Here is a 14,927-nt window from a genome sequence, read left to right on the forward strand (position 1 = left end):
TCTGTTTTAAGGTATGGGTTAATACTCTGGGGAAACAGCAGAAAAATAAATGAAATTATGGTGATCCAGAAGAAAGCAATCAGAGTAATGGCTAAGGTAGATAATAGAACACATTGTAAACCATTGTTCACTAAATATAGAATTTTAACAGTAATTAATTTATATATTCTTGACAGTGTTAACTACATACTTGCTGAACTACCTAATTTAAGTGTAACAAATGAAAGACATGGCTACTATACAAAAACGTGTACTTCTCTGCTGTTGCCACAAAATAGATTAGCCAAAACTAACAATAGTCATAAGTATATGGCAATTAAAATATATAACAAATTGTCTAAAAATGGGTCAATCAAACCTGACAAATTATTTAAAGACAATGTTCATAACTTCTTGTTAACCAATCCATTCTATTCATTAGAAGAATTTTTAGAAATGCCTAATATCAACTTAAATGTGTAAAAAAATTTTTTTGTAAAATTAATAAGTTAAGTGAACTGACGAAGTCTATTGCATGTAACAATGCTGAATGACTAATAAAGAATCTGAATCTGAATCACTGGCTCTGAAAGCTTGCACATTTACTTAACCTATGACTTTGCATGGTGAGTTGATATTTTATCTGTCCTGTTATATTATATTGTACAATAAATAGATGGATCAAATGAAGAAAGCATTTAACTGTTTTTGCACATACAGTAATAAACTCCTAACAGAATGAAGAATCAAAATGGAATGAGATTGGCAAGAGTTGACCAAGATAGAGAGAAACATTTTTACACAACATAAAATAATCTGTATAATGCAACAAACTTTAGAAAATGTGTGAAAAAAAAATGCTTTGCAATGACATATTAAAGCCATCAAACCATCATAAGGAAGCATTGCAAGTACTGTCTTTGACAAAATCTTGCTTAAATTTTTCCCATATTACTTTCTTCTTTCATCTCCATATAAATGCAATGCTACTTTTATTCTAATGATACAAAATACTCACCCATGTCCTGATCCTGTGGCAAAATGATATTCAACTGTTGGGTGGCATTGTACTGTTCTCACTGTCCCATAATGACATTTGTACATGTAAGATAACTTCCCTTCTCTCTGATCGAAGATACCCACTACCCCTGAACCTGTGAAACAAATAAACAATTACAAAAAGGTAATAAGGTGTGTGGCAGTATGACTGGTACAATGTTTTTGTAGAATTTCAGTAAGTGGGCAGGTGTTCACCTTTTCTTAATGAAATATGTTAACTTTAAACAATAAAAGTAACTAATATCTAAAATTTTAGGAACATGCATTTTCAAACCACATTTAAATTCAATTATGTCACTTGCTTGTTTTCTTAGTACAATTCTTGATGGCCACCGGACAGAATCTGTAATCGTGGCCACACTCTGCAAACATTAGAGACAAAAAATTGTCATAAAATTGAAAACAGAGAAACACTTTTATCAACAGAGAAAAAAATTCTGAAATGAAAATTTGGGAAAGGAATTGACAACAGAAATGAAAGATGTTTTGGTGGAAGCACAAGAAGTCAGAAAATAATTTTGGAATTGTAATTCTGCTAACTGTAATTTTTAGGAAAATAAAATATTGAGTAGTTACAAGAAGGTGCTCCACAAACCTCATTAAACAATATTATGGAGGATTTAATTTTACCTAATTTTTTTCCAAAATATTCTGATGCCAGATGCATTTTATTCAGTCTCGATATAAATGTCTAACTTACCAGGATCTTTTGAAGCACTTGGCTTAACTATTAACTACTCCCTCTCTTCTCTCTCTTCCTGTCTCTCTCTCTCTCTCTCTCTCTCTCTCTCTCTCTCTCTCTCTCTCTCTCTCTCTCATTTTCTACCTTTGTTAACATATTATGTCCCAGATATTACCACAGTATTTAAACATGTAGCTTCTGTCAGGTGACAGAATGCAACAATTCAGTTGTGCCTAAATTAACAAAAATTGTGCTACAGAAATGAATGATGAATACCTCTAATATTAATGCTCTTAAAGACAAACTAGCGAATAAGAAATGGGATTCTGTGTACCAGGTAAAAGGGTCGGATGAGAAATGGAATGAATTCTACTCAACCCTACTGCATCATTATGAATATAGTTGTCCAGTCAGAGAAATCCAGAAGGTAGTTAAAAACTGTCAAAATGGATGTAATCCTAGACTAAAACTCCCAACAAATCTGATTATGCTCAGGCAGCAAGTACATGATCTAAACCAGCTTTATAAAGCTATTACTATGCAGGTTTTCAAGGAAAAATACAATAGGCCTAAGCAAACTTTAAAAACTGAAATTGTTAACCTAAGGAAGCAGATTAACAGCAAAACAATAGAACAGTCTGACAACATAAGCAAAGCATCTTGGAAACTGATTGACAGATACCGAAGAGGCCCCAACAAGATGAACATGCAACCACTCAGCATAAGGCATGATGGTAACATTATAAAAGAATCATTTACTATATGTAATATTTTTAATAACTACTACATTTCTGGTGAACAATCAACCCATATTACAGATTCACAGGTAGAGGCCCGATGCCATCTCACCCAGTGTACCGAATTTGAATTTGTGGAAGTGAATGATCAGGAGGTTCGCTGGGCAATATACATGCCAAAGAAAAAATTTTCATCTGGATGGGATGGTGTAACCAGTGTTATTACTAAAGCATGCTTAAAAGAAATCTCTAAACCTCTTACTCACCTGATTAATTTCAGCATTACAGAAAACATGTATTCAACGGTTCTAAAAATGAGTGTAGTGAAACGAGTGTATAAAAAGGGTAGTAAGGAAGATGTCTCCAACTATAGACCAATATCATTAATTCCCACTTTTAGTTAGATATTTGAAAGAATTATCCTTTCTCAACTAAGTGCCTCTTTTTCACAAAACATAAACTGCTTGTAGATTCACAGCATGGCTTCAGAAAAGAGCTAAGTACAACCACAGCAGTTACACAGTTCATCCATCAAGTTTACTGTCTGTTGGACCAGAAGATGCAGACTGCAGGTATATTTTCAGAACTGACAAGAGCATTTGATACGGTAAACCATGGCGTACTTCTTAAAAAGCTAAAAATCTTATAGTATTGGGGATCAAGCCATGAATCTTTTAACCACATACCTGCTGAATCATAAGCGAAGCACTATGTTGTCATACAAACCAGATAATAAAATCATGAACTCCCAGTCCACCAGTGAACCTATATTACAAGGCGTACCACAGAGCTCAATCCTTGGACCCTTTCTGTTCCTTATTTATATTAATTACATTGCACAACCCATTAACGTCAATCTTATTCTATGGGAGTGAATCTAATGAGCTAGACTCTCTTGCTACTAGTGGTGTAACAGAAGTAACAAAATACTTCAACGATCAGGGACTCAAGGTGAATGTCACCAAATCTCAACCACTGACATTTAAAACAGGCAGTTCTCACCACAACAATATGAATAGTGTGTGTAATATCTCTGCAACAGAAAATGATAACTGTAAATTCCTGGGTGTGTATGTTGATAAAAATTTGCAGTGGACATACCACTTTAATGCGGAAAAGTCAGTAGTGCCATATATCTCCTCAACCGGCTCACAAAGATAGTTCCTAGCCAAGCACTGAAATTAGTATATTATGGAACACTTTACCCCTTTCTCAATTACAGAATTGAACTGTGGGGCTGTGCAGCTGATGTACATTTAAAAAGAATACTACTACTACAGAAAAGAGCAATAACACATATACATGGGATGGGACATAGAGATTCATGTCGTGAAGTGTTTGTGCAGTACAAATATCTGACAATATATTCTCTGTACATCTTCAAAATAGTTGTATTCTTTATAAGTCAACCAACAGAAGCTATCAAGGGTAGTGATGTACATGATCACAACACTAGAACAAAGTGTAACTATTTCCATAACAGAACAACATTAAAAATGACTGATAGAAGTCCATATGTCAGTGGTTTGATTTGGTATAACAAGCTACCAAACTCTCTAAGAATGTACATGGGAAATGTTTTTAAAACAAAATTAAAATCTTTTCTAATAGAAAAATGTTTATATTCTTTCAATGAATTTTAAGACAGTGATTGTAACACGAGGCATTAGCATATCAGTTGTAATATGATAAATGTAAAAAATAGACATAAGAAGCAACAGCTACAGAATACAGTGTATTTTATAAGTGTAAATATGTTGTTGTTGTTGTGGTCTTCAGTCCTGAGACTGGTTTGATGCAGCTCTCCATGCTACTCTATCCTGTGCAAGCTTCTTCATCTCCCAGTACCTACTGCAACCTACATCCTTTTGTATCTGCTTAGTGTATTCATCTCTTGGTCTCCCTCTACGATTTTTACCCTCCACGCTGCCCTCCAATACTAAATTGGTGATCCCTTGATGCCTCAGAACATGTCCTACCAACCGATCCCTTCTTCTGGTCAAGTTGTGCCACAAACTTCTCTTCTCCCCAATCCTATTCAATACTTCCTCATTAGTTATGTGATCTACCCATCTAATCTTCAGCATTCTTCTGTAGCACCACATTTCGAAAGCTTCTATTCTCTTCTTGTCCAAACTATTTACCGTCCATGTTTCACTTCCATACATGGCTACACTCCATACGAATACTTTCAGAAATGACTTCCTGACACTTAAATCAATACTGGATGTTAACAAATTTCTCTTCTTCAGAAATGCTTTCCTTGCCATTGCCAGCCTACATTTTATATCCTCTCTACTTCGACCATCATCAGTTATTTTGCTACCCAAATAGCAAAACTCCTTTACTACTTTAAGTGCCTCATTTCCTAATCTAATTCCCTCAGCATCACCCGACTTAATTAGACTACATTCCATTATCCTTGTTTTGCTTTTGTTGATGTTCATCTTATATCCTCCTTTCAAGACACTGTCCATTCCAGTCAACTGCTCTTCCAAGTCCTTTGCTGTCTCTGACAGAATTACAATGTCATCGGCGAACCTCAAAGTTTTTATTTCTTCTCCATGAATTTTAATACCTACTCCGAATTTTTCTTTTGTTTCCTTTACTGCTTGCTCAATATACAGATTGAACAACATCGGGGAGAGGCTACAACCCTGTCTTACTCCCTTCCCAACCACTGCTTCCCTTTCAAGTCCCTCGACTCTTATAACTGCCATCTGGTTTCTGTACAAATTGTAAATAGCCTTTCGCTCCCTGTATTTTACCCCTGCCACCTTTAGAATTTGAAAGAGAGTATTCCAGTCAACATTGTCAAAAGCTTTCTCTAAGTCTACAAATGCTAGAAATGTGGGTTTGCCTTTCCTTAATCTTTCTTCTAAGATAAGTCGTAAGGTCAGTATTGCCTCACGTGTTCCAGTGTTTCTGCGGAATCCAAACTGATCTTCCCCGAGGTTGGCTTCTACTAGTTTTTCCATTCGTCTGTAAAGAATTCGTGTTAGTATTTTGCAGCTGTGACTTATTAAGCTGATAGTTCGGTAATTTTCACATCTGTCAACACCTGCTTTCTTTGGGATTGGAATTATTATATTCTTCTTGAAGTCTGAGGGTATTTCGCCTGTTTCATACATCTTGCTCACCAGATGGTAGAGTTTTGTCAGGACTGGCTCTCCCACGGCCGTCAGTAGTTCCAATGGAATATTGTCTACTCCGGGGGCCTTGTTTCGACTCAGGTCTTTCAGTGCTCTGTCAAACTCTTCACGCAGTATCATATCTCCCATTTCATCTTCATCTACATCCTCTTCCATTTCCATAACATTGTCCTCAAGTACATCGCCCTTGTATAGACCCTCTATATACTCCTTCCACCTTTCTGCTTTCCCTTCTTTGCTTAGAACTGGGTTTCCATCTGAGCTCTTGATATTCATACAAGTCGTTCTCTTATCTCCAAAGGTCTCTTTAATTTTCCTGTAGGCAGTATCTATCTTACCCCTAGTGAGATAGGCCTCTACATCCTTACATTTGTCCTCTAGCCATCCCTGCTTAGCCATTTTGCACTTCCTGTCGATCTCATTTTTGAGACGTTTGTATTCCTTTTTGCCTGTTTCACTTACTGCATTTTTATATTTTCTCCTTTCATCAATTAAATTCAATATTTCTTCTGTTACCCAAGGATTTCTACTAGCCCTCGTCTTTTTACCTACTTGATCCTCTGCTGCCTTCACTACTTCATCCCTCAAAGCTACCCATTCTTCTTCTACTGTATTTATTTCCCCCATTCCTGTCAATTGCTCCCTTATGCTCTCCCTGAATCTCTGTACAACCTCTGGTTCTTTTAGTTTATCCAGGTCCCATCTCCTTAAATTCCCACCTTTTTGCAGTTTCTTCAGTTTTAATCTACAGGTCATAACCAATAGATTGTGGTCAGAGTCCACATCTGCCCCTGGAAATGTCTTACAATTTAAAACCTGGTTCCTAAATCTCTGTCTTACCATTATATAATCTATCTGATACCTTTTAGTATCTCCAGGGTTCTTCCATGTATACAACCTTCTTTCATGATTCTTAAACCAAGTGTTAGTTATGATTATGTTGTGCTCTGTGCAAAATTCGACCAGGCGGCTTCCTCTTTCATTTCTGTCCCCCAATCCATATTCACCTACTATGTTTCCTTCTCTCCCTTTTCCTACACTCGAATTCCAGTCACCCATGACTATTAAATTTTCGTCCCCCTTCACAATCTGAATAATTTCTTTTATTTCATCATACATTTCTTCAATTTCTTCGTCATCTGCAGAGCTAGTCGGCATATAAACTTGTACTACTGTAGTAGGTGTGGGCTTCGTATCTATCTTGGCCACAATAATGCGTTCACTATGCTGTTTGTAGTAGCTTACCCGCATTCCTATTTTCCTATTCATTATTAAACCTACTCCTGCATTACCCCTATTTGATTTTGTGTTTATAACCCTGTAGTCACCTGACCAGAAGTCTTGTTCCTCCTGCCACCGAACTTCACTAATTCCCACTATATCCAACTTCAACCTATCCATTTCCCTTTTTAAATTTTCTAACCTTCCTGCCCGATTAAGGGATCTGACATTCCACGCTCCGATCCGTAGAACGCCAGTTTTCTTTCGCCTGATAACGACATCCTCTTGAGTAGTCCCCGCCCGGAGATCCGAATGGGGGACTATTTTACCTCCGGAATATTTTACCCAAGAGGACGCCATCATCATGTAATCATACAGTAAAGCTGTAAATATAACCATAGTATTAAGTCTGATGTTTGCAAAAGCCATCATTATGATGGCTCCACGCAAAGAAAATGTAAATAAATAAATAAATAAAAAATAAATAAATTGTAACCACGAGAAATCGAAAGCAAATAACTGTCTATGTCAACCACAAACAGGAACTTAAGAGTTACTAAGAGTAATGTATGAAGTATATAATTGATTAGTCCAGTATCTGACAGTGAACTGTAGTGGTTATAGTGTATTGGCACAACTGTGTTATCTAATGTGTGTGCCTTCATTCCAGTAGTACTATACTGATATTCATTCAAGTCATTCATTCACCATGTTTTGTAGAACTCATCAAGGAGAAGAACCTTTGAGGATGTGGAATGAGTCAGGGTATACATTAAAAAAGACAAGTAATGCATAGAAACTTAATTCTTATATTGCACTAAAAATAAACTATCACTAACTGCTTAGTGCAACTCATGCTTAAGCCATCTAAATTTAATTGAGTAAATGAGTAAGAAAGCTGCTGATTTGAAAGAAATAGCTGCCCCCTCAGTTGTACCACACAGCTTCTGTTTATCTGCTTTTAGTGGCTTAATATTTACTTAAATAAAACGGCAATTTTCAAAGAAAATATTTTTCTATACCTGTAAATACTGACTTCTATTTAACATACATTACTATTTGTCATGTAGCTTCATAACAAACACTGGTACTTGCTATGCAATTAATGGAACATTTCAGTCTCTGAATCTAGATATCCAAATAATATGTAGGAAGGATTGCTAATGATGTATGTTTTTCATTTTCTTTTGAATTGGTAAAGAGTCACAATTACGAGGATTACGTTAGGTGGGACTTGAATATCTTCCCATAACAATACACAACTACATTCTGAACCCTAAACAAAGAAGCAAAGTCTACATGAAAATTATTTTTGTGTTTTGTATTTAGACTGTGTAAATTACAGCTCAGATAAAACATTTTTATTATCAGCAACAAAAACTATTAAGGAGTAAATTTTCTCAAAAGTGGGTGTGATAATTCCAAGGTACTTAAAAAAGCCTCTGCAGTATTTGTGATGGTCGCTTCCTCTAAATAAACAGATATTTACAGTATGATAGGTGCACTGTTCCATTAGATAAATCCATAAGGCATAAGGGAGTGAAAATATGAAAAAATACAACTCTCTTGTCTTTAGGTCAACACAATGAGAGAAAAACCTAAGGACATGACATGCTGAACTGAGTTTCTTTATTAGTTTATTAATGCATTAACTCTATTTTTAATCAAACAATGGAAATCCAGGATGGAATGTAATAATATTGTGATAACTCAGCATCTCTGCTATATAGTGAGTGGCAACTTTCCTTTTCACCGTATTGTTAACTCCATTGTAACTTCAGAATGAGATTTTCACTCTGCAGCGGAGTGTGCGCTGATATGAAACTTCCTGGCAGATTAAAACTGTGTGCCCGACCGAGACTCGAACTCGGGACCTTTGCCTTTCACGGGCAAGTGCTCTACCATCTGAGCTACCAAAGCACGACTCACGCCCGGTCCTCAAGGCTTTACTTCTGCCAGTATCTCGTCTCCTACCTTCCAAACTTTACAGAAGCTCTCCTGCAAAACTTGCAGAACTAGAACTCCTGAAAGAAAGGATATTGCGGAGACATGGCTTAGCTACAGCCTAGGGGATGTTTCCAGAATGAGATTTTCACTCTGCAGTGGAGTGTGCACTGATATGAAATTTCCTGGCAGATTAAAACTGTGTGCCAGACCGAGACTCAAACTCGGGACCTTTGCCTTTCACGGGCAAGTGCTCTGAGAGAGTGCAGGAGAGCTTCTGTAAAGTTTGGAAGGTAGAAGATGAGGTACTGGCAGAAGTGAAGCTGTGAGGGTGGGGCGTGAGTTGTGCTCGGGTAGCTCAGTTGGTAGAGCACTTGCCTGCAAAAGGCAAAGGTCCCGAGTTCGAGTCTCGGTCCGGCACACGGTTTTAATCTGCCACGAAGTTTCATATCAGTGCACACTCCACTGCAGAGTGAAAATCTCATTCTGGAAACATCCCCCAGGCTGTGGCTAAGCCATGTCTCCGCAATATCCTTTCTTTCAGGAGTGCTAGTTCTGCATGGTTCACAGGAGAGCTTCTGTAAAGTTTGGAAGGTAGGAGACGAGATACTGGCAGAAGTAAAGCTGTGAGGACCGGGCGTGAGTCATGCTTCGGTAGCTCAGATGGTAGAGCACTTGCCCGCGAAAGGCAAGGTCCCGAGTTCGAGTCTCGGTCGGGCGCACGGTTTTAATCTGCCAGGAAGTTCCATTGTAACTTGTTATTTAACTGTATCCCAAACAATTTTAATTAAGAATCTTTTAATTGGTGCATGACCATTAATCTCTACTTCAGGTACCTACAAATAGTCTGAAATAAGATTATTTATGTAAGTTAAGAAGAAGAGTGGGCCTAGTACTGACCTCTGCAGCATCTCACACATTATGTTCTGTCACTCTGAGTATAGTGCAATGATTAGACTCTCTGCTTTCTATTGTAAAGAAAAGATTCCATTGAAGCAAGTGTGGTACCATTAATGTCAAAACAATTCAATTTCTAAGAAGAATTTTGTAATTCACACAATCAAATTCCTTGGAAAGGCAATACAATTCACCAACAGGATAGTTTTTGTTACTCATCCCTGATAGCACATAATTTGTCATGTATTATCATGCTTTCTCTGTGGAAAATAATTTGCAAAATCCAAACTGAAAGGCAATTAACAAATTCGGTGTGATTAAATGTGACAGTGTTCTATTGTAGCCCACTTTTACTAACATGGCTGAAAAGTCAGTAAGAAATCAAATAGACCTATAATATTAGAGGTATCTGCTTATCTCCAATTTCATGCATGGCTGTTACTACAGCATATTCAAGTCCATAAGGAAATATGGGCTTTGAAAACTTCACGCCCCGGCAAGATGGTATACAATGGATGGTGGCCATGTGCAAGTTGCTAGGACATCAGCATCCAGCCTGGGTCAAAGAATATTAGAAGTAGTGGATTGATGGAACTCAGGTCATAGGGCATGCCCAACAACTTCTGCACATACACCTTAGTACATGAAGAATGTTTCTGATCCAGCAGCCAGTCCTCCCAGTGTCAGTTTTTTGCTGAATGACATATAAATCTATAGGCAACAACATGGATCTTAGAACCCCAAATCCTTCAGCTAGATTATGATTTAAGGATGAAAGATTACACAACTCTAGTGCAGCAAAATAAATGAAGCCTTGATAGAATTGAAACAGGAACTACAGATGAACAGGTTAGGGAGGAAATAATAGAATATGCTTTACTACAAACAAGAAAATGAAAAACAATAATATAACAATATTTGAAAAAGATAGATTGCTACTTGCAACACTGAGGCAGGAGGCATTGAGTAGCAGACAGGCACAATGAAAAGACTACTAAACATTTAAGCTTCCTATAAAACGCCTTCTTCAGAAACAGAAAAAACACACACACACATTCACACAAGCACAACTCAAACACTTATGGCCACTGACCATATATGTGTGTGTGAGTTGTGTATGTGTGACTGCCTGGGTGCTTTCCACTTTTGAAGAAGGCCTTTTGACTAAAAGCTTACATATTTAGCAGACTTTTCACTGTACCTGTCTGCAGCTCAACACCTCCTCTATGTGGTGAGCAGCAATCTACCTTTTCCAAAATATGGTTTTTGTTCCATTGTGAACTTTTCATTGTTTAAAAACAATATTGTTACATTCCATCCTGGATTTTCCATAGTTTGAAAACAATATTACTGGCATTTATGGAATTTTCAGTGGAATAACAACACCTGCTTTTAAAATGAACAAAATATATTCAACAGAATCATTCAAGTCTCTACATCAGCTTACTAACTTTCTTGTAGCAAAGTGAAGGACCTCTAGAAAATGTGACATATGTCAAAACTAAAGAACAATTCTTCTGTAGAAAAGTTTGGATATAATACTGAATATTGGCAGAGGTCATATGCTAGTAGAAACTGGTAAGGAGGACAATATGTTTCTCCTCAACACTTCCTTCTAGAAGAAAACAAACAGAAAATGATCTGGCAAGATTCAAATGAAATTAGCAATGAATTTGCTACATTTTGTCAATAGATCAAGAAACCTACAGACCTAATGGTCCTAAACTGCTTACAAATTCCATGGGATCATAAACATGTAACACACAGAATGAAAAATAGATATTATTCTAGAAAGAAACAGAATCATGAAGCAGGAGGTCAGAAAAGTAAATTACAATGTGTTATTTAAGAATATGGAAGCAATCTTGTTACATTAAGCAACAAGTTTAACATCTTACTAAATGAAGATCATGTAAACAGGAGACAGACAAGATGTGAACACCTATTGTAGTCCTACCACTCTGCTCTCTGCAATGAATAATGTTGTTGTTGTTGTGGTCTTCAGTCCTGAGACTGGTTAGATGCAGCTCTCCATGCTACTCTATCCTGTACAAGCTTCTTCATCTCCCAGTACCTACTGCAACCTACATCCTTCTGAATCTGCTTAGTGTATTCATCTCTTGGTCTCCCTCTACAATTTTTACCCTCCACGCTGCCCTCCAATACTAAACTGGTGATCCCTTGATGCCTCAGAATATGTCCTATCAACCGATCCCTTCTTCTAGTCAAGTTATGCCACAAACTTCTCTTCTCCCCAATCCTATTCAATACCTCCTCATTAGTTATGTGATCTACCCATCTAATCTTCAGCATTCTTCTGTAGCACCACATTTCAAAAGCTTCTATTCTCTTCTTGTCCAAACTATTTATCATCCATGTTTCACTTCCATACATAGCCACACTCCATACAAATACTTTCAGAAATGACTTCCTGACACTTAAATCTATATTCGATGTTAACAAATTTCTCTTCTTCAGAAGCGCTTTCCTTGCCATTGCCAGTCTACATTTTATATCCTCTCTACTTCGACCATTAATATATTCACTAAAATTATCACAAGATGTATAGAAAAAACTATAGATATTAATCAGACAAAAGAGCTGGCTTTTGAAGTGGACATAGCACAATGGGAAAACCACAACTTCAAAACAAAGTTAAAGAGTAAAGCAATCAGTGAAAAGTATTGTGTTTGGCAAATTTACTAGTACTGCCCATGGAAACACTTAAAAGTGGAAAATAATAGTCTCAGAATTTGAAACTAAATGTTTCTTCCTCAGAGCAGCTGGTTTTGGAAGGTTGGAAAGGGATTGGGGTGGACTACCCTATATTAAGAGGAACCCACTGCTCTGAGTGACATGCTTTCCCTTCCAACCTCCCTCAACAAATCCTGTTTCCTTCATGAGAAAGGAATTTTTAGTTTCAAAACTATGATTATTAATTTCTACTTCAGTATTGACAGAAACACTGCTAGTATCTTTACAACCTGAAATTAAGTACTGGCAAGACATATCCTCTCCTTGTAATTTTACGTCTTCTCTACTGAATTTTCTGTTTGATATAGGTTACCACTTCTTCTGAGATTCATAGATTTTGAGAAAGCCATTGACTTCATGTCAAGAAAACATGTAAGATAGGCCTTGAGAAATTATGAATTATTTCAGTCCAACTAAGTATTCTGAAGAATATACACCCATGAGCCAAAACATTATGACCACTGCCCATCGTGACATGGGATGCTGCCTGGTGTCATTTCGGGCACATGATTTGATAACAACAGTATGTATGTGAAGCACACATGGACGAGGGATCACCCTAGTGAAGATATGGGCTGCAAATGTGGAAATCCATTGAGATAGGTGACTCTGACAGAGGGCAGATTATTATTATGAACAGCCTGTGAATGAGTATATCGAAAATGGCGAAGCTGGTCAAATGTTCATGTGCTACTGTCATGAGCATCTACAAAAATGAATAGATGGACAGTGAAACTACCACAAGATGTCAAATGGCTGGATGTCCACCACTCTTCACAGAACAAGTAGTTTGGAGCCTTTTCTGCTCTGTAAAGCAGGATAGATGCTGGTGCATGCACAATTGTTTCAAAGCACACCATTCGTCATACATTATTGAACACGGAACTTCGTGTTAACATGTTGACCCAACAACTTCATCAATATGATTGCAGTGGTAATGGAACATTTGGAATTTGACAGTCAATCAGTGGAAATGTGTCGGCTCTTCGATTGAATCACATTTTTGCTATACTAAGTCAATGGTCGTCTCTACAAGTGCTGTCATCAAGGTGAACAGTGGCTCGAAACACGTGGCAGGCCATGGATGCAAGCTGGTGGGAGCAGTATTAGGGAGACATTCTCTTGCGCTTGCATGGGACATGTGGTAGTAACTGGTGACACTGTGGGAGCTGTGAACTACTTATCCCTTCAGGCTTGACGTGTCCCCTGACAGCGATGTCATCTTTCAACAGTACAACTGTCCATGTCTTAGAGCCAGAACCATGCTACAGTGGTCTGAGGAGCATTATAGTGAACTCAGATTGATGTCTCTGTGACCAAATTCACCTTATGTAAATCGTATGGTACCCATCTTTGTCACTATGGGGCCCCATCACTGAATATGCAAATCAGCGGCCCATTATTTATGCAAATTACAGGACCTGTGCATAGACTTCTAATGCCACATACCTCCTCCACAAATCTATTAACAAACTGTCAGATCCCTGATATGCAGAATCAGTGATGTATTTTGTTCCAAAGACAGGCAAACAGGCTATTAAGTAGTAGTTGGCCATAATGTCTTGGCTCAGTGATGTATATGCCAATGCTGTAGCTTCCTCTAGACTTCATCTTGTTAGTGACAAATAGAAGATTTGGGCAAAGTGTACTTGTTAGTGGTATGGATATAAACCTCCAGCATTTTGCCAATGACACTATACATTTTGTTTCTAGTGTTGATAAACTTCTACATTGATTCGAAGTACTTAAAAGACAAAACTTGAAAATAGGCCTCCAAATCAACTATAAGAAGGCTGAAATACAAAGGTGGTTTGAAAAGTTCTTGGAACGGAATAGAAAAAAGTACTTATATCATTGAAACATTTTTCAATGTACTCTCCTTGTAGATTAATGCATTTGTTCCAATGATGTTCCAGTGCCTTGATTCCATCTTGAAAATTAGTTTCCTCCTGGCCTACAAAATAGTTGTCAACTCCGGCTATCAATTCTTCGTTTGAAGTGAATCTTTGTCCACCAAGAAAAATTTTCAGTTTTGGGAAGAGATGGAAGTCTGACGGAGCCATATCGGTGAATAAGGTGGGTGTGGCAACAATTCATACCTTAGTTCATGTAATTTTGCCATGGCAATGGCACATGTGTGCGGGTGCACATTGTCTTGATGGAAGATGGTTTCCTTCCTTGCTAAAACTGAAATTTGTCCAGGAGGTTAGCACAGTATACTCCAGTAATTGTTTTCTCAGTGAAGAGATAATCTAGAAACAGAATCCCCTTCACATCCCAGAACACTGATGCCATAACCTTTCCTGCCAAAAGAATTGTTTATGCTTTCTTTGGTGGTAGAGAATCAGTATTTTTCCATTGCTTTGACTGTTGTTTTGTCTCTGGGGTACTGTAATGCACCCAGGATTCATCTGTGGTCACAAATTGGTGCATTTCTCCTAAAAGAGGCCAAATATTGTTCTGGTATGTCCATTCTCATGCATTTTTGATGCAGCCTCAAGA

The sequence above is a fragment of the Schistocerca piceifrons genome, chromosome 1, assembly GCF_021461385.2.
Source record: "Schistocerca piceifrons isolate TAMUIC-IGC-003096 chromosome 1, iqSchPice1.1, whole genome shotgun sequence".
NCBI classification, from domain to species: Eukaryota; Metazoa; Arthropoda; class Insecta; order Orthoptera; family Acrididae; genus Schistocerca; species Schistocerca piceifrons.